Source organism: Aethalodelphis obliquidens, unplaced genomic scaffold, assembly GCF_003676395.1.
Source record: "Aethalodelphis obliquidens isolate GAN/ISIS:26980383/991018 unplaced genomic scaffold, ASM367639v1 scaffold26, whole genome shotgun sequence".
In the NCBI taxonomy this organism is placed as follows: Eukaryota; Metazoa; Chordata; class Mammalia; order Artiodactyla; family Delphinidae; genus Aethalodelphis; species Aethalodelphis obliquidens.
Genome location: NW_020837970.1, coordinates 13686036 through 13695721, shown reverse-complemented (window position 1 = coordinate 13695721; position 9686 = coordinate 13686036). Strand labels below are relative to the sequence as shown.

General features: G+C 51.4%; 1 pseudogene; it reads right to left on the bottom strand.

The window, feature by feature from the left end:
- Window positions 1-669: 669 nt before the first annotated feature.
- LOC113629164 (golgin subfamily A member 7 pseudogene) lies at window positions 670-6605 on the bottom strand (annotated as a pseudogene).
- Window positions 6606-9686: the final 3081 nt, after the last annotated feature.

Below are 9686 nucleotides of genomic sequence, written 5' to 3'. Positions count from 1 at the left end.
CCCTATCAGAGGACATTTTAAAATCAAAGTTGCAGAGGCCTGGAGTGGGTTAACCAGATCTCTCTAGAGGCGGAAGACCTGGAAGTCCTCTGGGGATCCCTTTCAGCAGAGAATCCTCTGGTTCACGCCGCCTGGGCCCGAGGAGCCCTGATGGGCAGGAGATCCCCGTCCCAGGCTGAGGCCAGCTCTCCTGAGGCCCACCCAAAACCGTGCCTCTAACAGAGAGAGAGAGCCATGCTTCCAGGGATCGTGTGATTCAGAACCTACTTTAGGGTTAATGTTCTGAAGGGTGGAAAAAAATAAAGTATAAATGCTGTTGAAAAACTGAGCTGACGAGCTCCTGGGAAACCTGAGCCGTACAAGTCTTAGTCAAAAGCGCTGGCTGAGAAATCGCTGGCCCCTGCCAAGCCCGGCCAATGGAAGCTTGCACATTCCCAGGCTGCGTGTTTCAAATACTTTCCGTGGTTTCGCCAGTGGAGGGCCAGGAGAGAAGAATCTGTCATTACCAACTTGGGTCTGCAAAACAGCTTGGCTGGCGGGGAGCTGTGAAATCGCAGGAGGTGGGAAACCTGACTCAGAGCTTCAGGGATGCGGGGAAAGTGCGCGGGGCGGGGGCAACCCGACCCGACCTCAGACCTGTGGAGGGGGCCATGGTTGGTGGGAAGGGTGGGGGAGGGACGCGATCCTTTGACTCAGGATGGTTCTTGCCGGCTCACCACTGTGACCACCCCTCCCCCTGGCGTGGCAGCCGATGTGGTTTCCTGAACGTCCTTCGGCAGTCCAAACTGCTGTCGAGCACCTACCACGTGCCATGCATCACGCTGACCATCTGATACAAGCCTAGGACGTTAGCACGCTGGTATCACATGCCTATTTTTCAAACAAGGAAACTGGGAGCCATAAAGACACAGGCATCACCCCATCCACACAAATGGCCGAAACATCAGCTCATCCTTTGTGTATAAAGGGGCTGCCATGTGCAAAGATGGCAATGCAGAGATGGAGATGATAAGGCCTTTTTCAGAGAAGGGCTCAAAAGTTTCATAGATGTAAACCAATTGATGTTTTTCAAGGTATCTCTGCATCTACTACCAAAGTTTTCTTATTAAACCGTGTGAAGGAGGAGGGACAAGGATGATTGACAGACCTGACAACAGAGGTGGGGGAGGGGAGGGATGGGTGGCAGAAAGAGCCCTGGGTGACAAGTCTCGGTCCAGCCTGCCGCTAACTCACAGCGTGACCCAGGGGAAGTCATTTCAGTCCCTTTGGGTCTAGCTTTCTGAAGAACATGCTGTCCATGAGCGCACAACCTCCTTTTGTAAGTGCTGTTTGCTACACACCGTTGTCATCACGCCACCGGCTTCCTACTGCAGCCTCTGCCACTCTCTGCCTGTAGGCCTCCTGGGGTTGCAGGCAGATGCTGTGCCTACAGGTGGGGCAGGCCAGAAGTGCCGGGAGTTCAGGCCCCCAGGAGCAGCCCTCGACAAAAGACAGACAGGAGTTGGGGGGCGAACACCCGGCTTCCTGTCTCCTCGAACAGGACAACTCTGAAGGGGTGCGTTACACGGAGCCCCGGTCACCTGCAGGGTCCTCTGCACATCAAGCACCCTGTGTTCTCTCCTTTCCTTCGCCCTCTCACATCCCCACTGGCGCGTCCTGAGATCACCTCCCAAATAAACTACTAGCACTCAAATCTGGTTTCGGGCTCCGTTTCCTGGGGGGAGCCAAAATGAAATACCTTCCTTGTCTGTAAAGAAGGAATCCAGGCCAGAAGGGGCTTTAGCCATCATCTGTGACAACCCCCTTGCTGTACATAGAGAGTGACTGAGGCCTGAAAAGGAGGAGCTGCCACCTCACTAGCTGTGACCTTCCTCGCCTCTTCCCCAGGTCTCAGGAGGTAAGGCCCAGGGTACAGGGGCAGTCGGGCACCGATGTCGGGGTGCCCCTGGGTTATGAATCCCCTGTTGACCGCTACCCACAGCCTAAGTGGCCCCTCGGGATGCCCTGAGGACAGGGGCCCCGTGGAGGGAACTGCAGAGGGGAGTGGGCAACAGAAGGCCTGGGGGCCTCGGCCCCCTTCCTCGGCACCTTCACCTGGCGGCCACCCATCTCCCCAGGCCCCACTCCTCCACTCTGCCTCCTACGCGTAGGTGAAACCACACGAAACACCCTCTGCTCTCCGGCCTCGAGCCCCCAAACGTGCCGCTCCCTCTAGCAAGACAGTGCTTCAGGGCCCCCCACCCCAGGCCAACTCTTCCTCTGCCTTCCAAGGGGTTCAGGCTTCTCCAGCTCCGCGTAGCCTTCCCTGACATCTGCCACGCTCTCACCATCAGCAGTCACCCACTCCCCCTGCCCCTCCATGGGGTCTGGAAGACCCTCCAGCACTGCACCCAGCGAGTCGTCCCTGGGGAACCACTGTGATGAGTCTGTACTATGTCTTCCCATTAGCTCTCCAAGGGCCAGACTCGGGCTCAGGGACATTTCTGTTTTTTTTGTTTGTTTAAGAAAAGTTTTACTCAGTGTTAATATTTCAGCAAAGTTATTGCAACGGGTTTAAAAGGCAGACAGACACCCTATTATAGGTTATAAAGTAACAAGTTTCATACAATTGAAATATTACAAAGAGCTATGGGGTTTACTGAATAACTAACAGACCCATAAAAGAAATTAAATCTGAAAGGTTAAATCCAGCATTAGCACCTACAATATCTCTGAAAGTAAAACGTTTAACTGTTTCATTCTCTCCTAGTACATGTCCTAACTTTCTCCCAAATACAGGGCTCTCAAACCCTAAAGATGAAGGGCACAGGAAGTCCCAATACTAAGAACACACAGACAAAAAGAAGAACTAGAAACAGTGACCCAGGCTTGAGAGTTTTAGCTGGAAACCACTTGACTTACTGAACTTGAACCAATCATAGTATTTCTGCGCACTGAATACCGTATCTGAGGAAAGTCTAGGAATCATACGGTTTGCCAGTAGGGATAGTTAAAAATTAGCAATATATAGTATTATTCCTATCAAATTTTTTTCTCTTAAGTTATATTTATAACAAAACGATAATTAAACTATTTATTAACACTTGCTCATTCAGGGACACAGCAGGGACATCTGTGTTTGATGGTTCAGCACCCACTTTATTGTGCTTACTTATTTTTATAAGGAACAAGCAACACATACCACATCTTCCCAGTGTTCAAGGTAATGCAGTTAATAACAGAATTCTCAAAAAAAAAAAAACCCCAAAAAACAAAAACCTGGAAATTGCATTAAATACTGCTTTAATCAGGAATTGCTATAATAAAACAAGTAACGTTATACATTATTTTTCCAATGAGCTTCAGTTTGAGAATCTGAACAGCAGAACTTGATCTTTAAGCTTTGAGTCATGGCAAAACTAGTAATTCTCTGAAATCTGGGAGATGCATTAGCAAAACCAGACACAGCCCACTCTTCACCAAAATCCTGGAGAAAAGCGTTTTATGAATCTGGGGGAGTAAGACTGAGCACTGGCTAGTTTACGACTTAGTGAAGCCCAGGGAATGACGAGAGCCACTGGCACTGCTGGCAGGTAAGAAATAAACTGTGTTGGGCTGACCAACTGCATATTTTATTCATGGCTTTGAATTTAAAAAGTGAAATGCTTCACTGCGTTTTCTCAAAAACGAATCCAAACATTACAGAGTCCTCCACCATTTGGAGACACAAAGTGGATGCTGAGCGACTAGCGGTCACTCCAGGTGTGGAATTCTAGAAAGTCAGTCCTTGGAGCGAAGGGCACCGTGGCTCTGACAGCAGATTCAAAGGAATGATGCTCTGGAGAGGAGGTGGGGGACACTCTGCGGTCGGCCGGTGCACAGATGAGGGTCCCAGCTGGAGGTGGGCCTTTAATTCTACGGTTTATCTTCCACTGCTCATGCCTCTGTCTTCATAAATAGTAATTTCAATAACTCGGAGTCCTCTCTCGATGGGATCTGTCAGGAGGAGGCCTTGGGGAGCATAGATCTTCTCGTTCTGCCCTTGAATGTATTTGGAGACTTTCTTCAGAACCTTCTCGTAGTGAGTTTCCATGCACAGGAAGTTGGCGTACGCTGTTAGACAAGCCAGGCGGCCTTCAAGATAGGACTGGCCCCCGAGCTTCTCTGCTTCAGCATAAAGGATATTTAGAGTTCGAACTGTTTCTTCAAATTGTTGCCTGTCAATCCGGTTCTCCAGCTCCGCGGGGAACTTGGTCTGGAACTGGCAGCGGATGCCACTGCTGTAGTCTCGCCGAATGAAAACCTTCCCGGACGCTGGCGTCTGCTGCGGCCTCGTGGCGAGGACAGGACGGGCCACGCCGCCTCCGCTGCCCTCCAGCGGCTGTCGCACCGCCTTCAGGGACATTTTTATCCTCAGATGCTGGCTCTTACAGCTCTAGAAATGTTTGCTGAGTGAAGAAGTGTAGGGAAATCATTCAAAACTTGTGGAGACCCCAGAAACGTTGTCCTCTCCCCATCTTTGTTGTCTTTTTCCTTGGTTGGTCATGGAAACAACGGAGCCTTGGAGAAGCTGTTACAGAGCAGTGAGAAGGCTGCTGGTGGGGCAGGGGAGCAGCAGGCCAGCCGGGCTCGATGGGAGAAGGGAGCCGGAGGGGCTGGGCAGGCAGCGGGTACTGGGCTTCACCTGCAGGAAGCCTGATGGGGAGACCAAGGCCAGGGATCTGGGACCCCAGACCAGAGCCTCAGAACGCCAATTCTGCCACATTACACAGCTCCACGGGTCTCCATTCACTGTCAGAGATGAGCAAGGAAGCGGCCCTGTGACAGGTCCCTTCCTGGGACAATTTTCTAAAAGTGCAGTGATTTTAAAAGCTTTTCTAACTGGAATGCAAACAAAATCCCACCTAGACGTCCAACATGTAAATAACTGCCCTGGTTGAAGCGGGGGACACATGGGGTGGAGTTTCCAGTCCTCTCGACGATCCCTTATCCTGAGGCAAACCACTCTGAGAGTCCCCTAGGGCTCCACAGAGCTGTTTAGAAACCACTAGCCAAGTGGCACGAGCTGGATTGTGTCGGAGGACCCAGGTTCTAGTTCCACTCTGCTATTTCAGGCTGTGTGACTCTGGACAAGTTACCTCACCTCTCTGGGCATAGGTTTCTTCAACCCCACAATGGAAAAGTTAACATCTGCCTTTCAGGGTTGCTGAGGGGCTCAAAGGGGTGATAACCAGGGAAGCTTGGCACCCTACTGTGGTCACACATATAATTTGTCGGAGGCCCAGAAGGACATGAGAAATTCTGTGTCATCTTGAAAGAGGAGCTCTTGGAGGCGCTAGGCCCTGGGCTGCAGAACAGACACATGGCTGTGAGACTCACGGCTGCCTTTCTTCCTGGGGTTTCAGGCCCGAAGTGTTCACGAGGTGCCCCTTCGCCCCAGACCTCATTACCCAGCCAGCTGGGGCCCTCGCACAGTCACTGCTTCTCTTCCCTGGGTGTGGGGCTGGGACACGTGAGCATGGAAAAGTCTTCCCCTCACTGCTCCACCAGCCAAACCCCAGCAAGCCTCAGTCCCAGCCCAGGACTGTGTACCCCTAAAGGGAAATGGAAGCAGAGCGCTCTGGCTCCAGGAATCCACTAATGGAACCTTGTTAATTACTATGTAAATTACTTTAATAGCCTGGATCCCCCTCAGACATTGTTTAGGGGTCTCCTGGAGGGGAAGGAGCAGCCTTTCCTTGGCCCAAGACTCCCATGTATGGTTTCCCACAGGGCAGGAATAGATGCACAGATGGGGAACTAGAGGAAAAGATGGATTCACAGCTGCCCCTGGTCCATGGGATCTTGCATGTGACACTGAGATGCAGGAACAGACTCCACCCTTGAAGGCTGGAACTGAAAAGGACCTCGGATGATCTCTAGGCCACCCTCACCCCCTTGCTGCATCCAGGAGAAACAAAAGCCCAGAACAGGTGAGTGGCGTGTCCAAAGTCACACAGCAGGGTGACTGGTCAGGCAGGGACTAGTCTCCCACCTCCAGCCCAGGGGTTCTCAAACTGGCACTTGTGGGATGAGCTGGACCCGGGTGTCCTGCCTAAAACATATAGTGAGACTTTCCCAGTGTACAGAGAAAAAAAAATTAATTTAAAGAGAGGTATTTTCTTGATTTTAGGTTCAATGTATACTTTTAAAAAAAAAGATACACTATCCTAGAGACATGATACATAATTATACTTTCTTCCATAAATGTGCTTTTGTATTATGGAATTATGTATGTTTGAATGTCACAGTGGTCTATGAGGAACACCATGACCTTACGATCCTCTGACCTGAAGGAAAACCTCAGTCCCGAGGCACTTATTTTTATCTCAATTTTCCAGATGGGGGAGGAGACACAGAGAGATGCTAACAGACTTGCCTCAGGACTTCTGACTGATCTGTGCTCTTTCCACCACACGGCTTATTAGAAGTATGTATAAACAAAGAGTAAATAGGTTCTGGGAAAGGAGGTGGGGAATCATGAGGCTAGTAATACCATGCAGGGGGTCGGGCTTCCCCGGTGGCGCAGTGCTGCAGGGGACACGGGTTCCAGTCCTGGTCCAGGAAGATCCCACATGCCACGGAGCAACTAAGCCTGTGCACCACAACTACTGAGCCTGCACTCTAGAGCCTGCGAGCCACAACCATTGAGCCCACGAGCCACAACTAATGAAGCCCACATGTCTAGAGCCCGTACTCCGCAACAAGAGAAGCCACCGCAATGAGAAGCTTGCGCACCTCAACGAAGAGTAGCCCCCGCTCGTCGCAACTAGAGAAAGCCTGTGCGCACCAACAAAGAACCAACGCGGCCAAAAATAAAATTAAAATTAATAATAATAATAATACTATGGGGCTGTTGCCTGGATGATGAGCTTGTGAGGAAGGCGTGTATTTAACAGGCTTCTCCTGGCTGCTCAGGGCGCATGCTCCTCTATGCGCCCTGCTGACAAGATGAGGGCAGGACTGCAGTGGTTTTACCATAACTTTGAAACCCAGTTCCCTTACTGAGTTTATGATTAACGTCTCCATCCGAAACTTTATTCCCTTTCTTGTCCCGCCCCCATTCCCCTCAGGATTGAAGAGTATCAAAGAAAAGCGGGGATTGAAACGAAGCAGGACCCTTCGGGGCCCTCCTGGGTACAAAAGCCCCTCCACATCCCCCGTTTCTTGTTTGTAGAAAAAGGCTTTAGTCTCCTCGGCTTCCCTGAGTTCCAAAGAGCAGACTCAAGCAGTTAACTATTAGGACAACAGAGTCACAGGCCTCCTAGTGCCTCCTCAGGGGATACAGATAACAATCTGATGCGTATCTTTGAGTTGTTCTATAGAAACTAAGACTCCCACCCAGGTGGAGAGAGGATGGTGACTACATGCTGACCACAAGCACTAGACCCCAGGCTGGTTGGAACCAGATTTTGATTCCTAAAACATCACCCTGTTACCTCACCACCAAAAAATCAGAAGAAGGTCCACGGGCTGATCAGCTTCCTACGACCCTCTCCCCTCACACTGTCTTTAAAAACCCTTGCCTGAAAGCTATGGAGGAGTTCGGGTCGTTGCAGCATGAGCTGCCCATTCTCCTGGCTTGGCTCCCTGCAAATAAACCCTCACTTTGCTGCAAACCCCGCTCTCAGGGTTTGGCTTTCTGCACCTCAGGCACACGAGCCCTTGCTCGGCAACAACGTGGCGGTGCTGTGGCCACTTGTGTGACCTTGGCATGTAGCATCACCTCTCTGAGTCTTGGTTCCTTCATCTGAAAACTGAGAATAAGAATACTTGCCTCACAGGACGGCTGAAACAATGAAATGAGATGGTGCTAGGCACCTGGGGCACGAAGTAATCACTCAGCTTCTCCCTCTTTCTGTCTCCAAGATGTAGATATAAATATTTTTCAATTACATTCAGGCGCGTCAACTTGGGGTGTGTCACTGGGGACATGCGGTAGGCCATCAAATCTCCCCCAGGCCCCTCCTTGCGGTGCCTCTGACCAGAGGCCCTCAGTGCCCAGACAGGCTCCCCCAGAGCCTCCCCAACGTGCCCTGCAGTCCCAGCTCCTTCTGCCGGCCTCCAACCCTCCCCTCAGCCCTGCCACGCACCCCCCCACCCCCACCCCCACTCAGGAAGCCTTCTGTTGCCTCCGGAACCGGGTCGCCTTGTCCCCATTGCCTCTGACGAGGACACAGGCACCTCCTCCTCCCCTTCTCTCCACAGCCTCAGACAGCTGCTTCAGCGCCACCTCAGCCTGGGGTTCTAGGTTCTGAGTATCTCCAGGAATCTACTGGAAGAAAAGGTAGGGCTGTCTGAACCTTAAGCTCTGCCCCTAGAAATGGGAGAATAACACTGTTTCCACCACGACCACAGGAGGGGAGAGGTAAAGGGGGCGGTGAAACCGCAGGGATTGTTAATGTTTGTGATCCAGTTAAAGACAGAGATACGGATGTTCTGTATAAACCGTGCCAGGCTCCCCTCCGGGTGTCTGATGAGCTGTGCCCCCTGCTGAGGCTGCCCTCTCCTCCCTTCCTCACCTCAGAGGACGTTTGCACAGAAAAACCCCTTCTCCCCAACGGCAAGCGTGGCTCCGAGTCCCTCCCCCATCCCAGCACTTCCCGAAGGCGGCCGCTTCCTGTTCGCCTCCTATCCCTGCACTGGGCTGAGCTCTGGGAAGGGAGGAGCCACATCTCGTTCACCCGGCCTTGCCCTGGTTTTGGCTGCACATAACAGAATCCAACTGAAGCTACTTAATGAGAAAGGGGAATTTGCTGGAAGGCCATGAATGTAGTTTAGGAGGGGCCCAAGGAGCGGCAGCTGGCCTCAGGGAGGTTGAAACCAGAAACGGGTCTCCCTCTCGTCTTCCCCTTCATCTTTCAGCCCTGCTTCTTTCCCCTCTCTCTGCAGGATTTTATAACGAAGTTTATGCTCACCCCCCTAACACGATAGATCTACCATTTCCAAAGTGAGAAACGAACATTCCACTGTTTAAAAGTAAGTTTAAAAGTAAGTGGTCAAAAGCTGCTTATAGAACCATAGGCCCTCCCGTTAAGCCCTTCCCCACGCAGAGGTTATAAAAGGGCAGGAGTCAGATATAAAGGAGTTTGAGAAGGAGGATGTCTGTGGTGCTGGTCTGTGTGGTGTACGCCCTCACCATCATAACAGAAATGCTAACAGCTACTACTGATGGCGTGCTTATCATCTGGGAGGCCGCCATGCTTAGCACTGTACATGGACGATCTCATTCGACCCTTGCAACAGACATATGAAGGAGGTTCTCTTATTATCCCCGTTTTACAGATGAGAAAACTGAGGCTTGGGAAGATTAATAACTCCCTAGTAAATTGCAGATCTGACTCCGAAGCCCTGAGTTATGCTGTGTCCTGTCAGCCTGTGGGTGTGGCACACGGCGTTCTTGTGTTACACACTACGAATCTGAGAGTGTGCACTTACATATGGGCCCTCGGGGGTGCTATGCACACATGCGTGTGTGTGGGCCAGTGTATGCCTGCAGTGGGAGACTTTGGAATGGGTCACCCCCACGCTTCTGGGTCTGCCTGGTTCACACCCCAAGCAGTGCTGGTGAAACTTTCCCCAGCCGCTGCTCTTTGGTGACCAGTTTTCTTAATGAAAAATTCAGCGAACAGGACTGGTTGTCAAGCACTGGGGAGGCCTGCACGCTC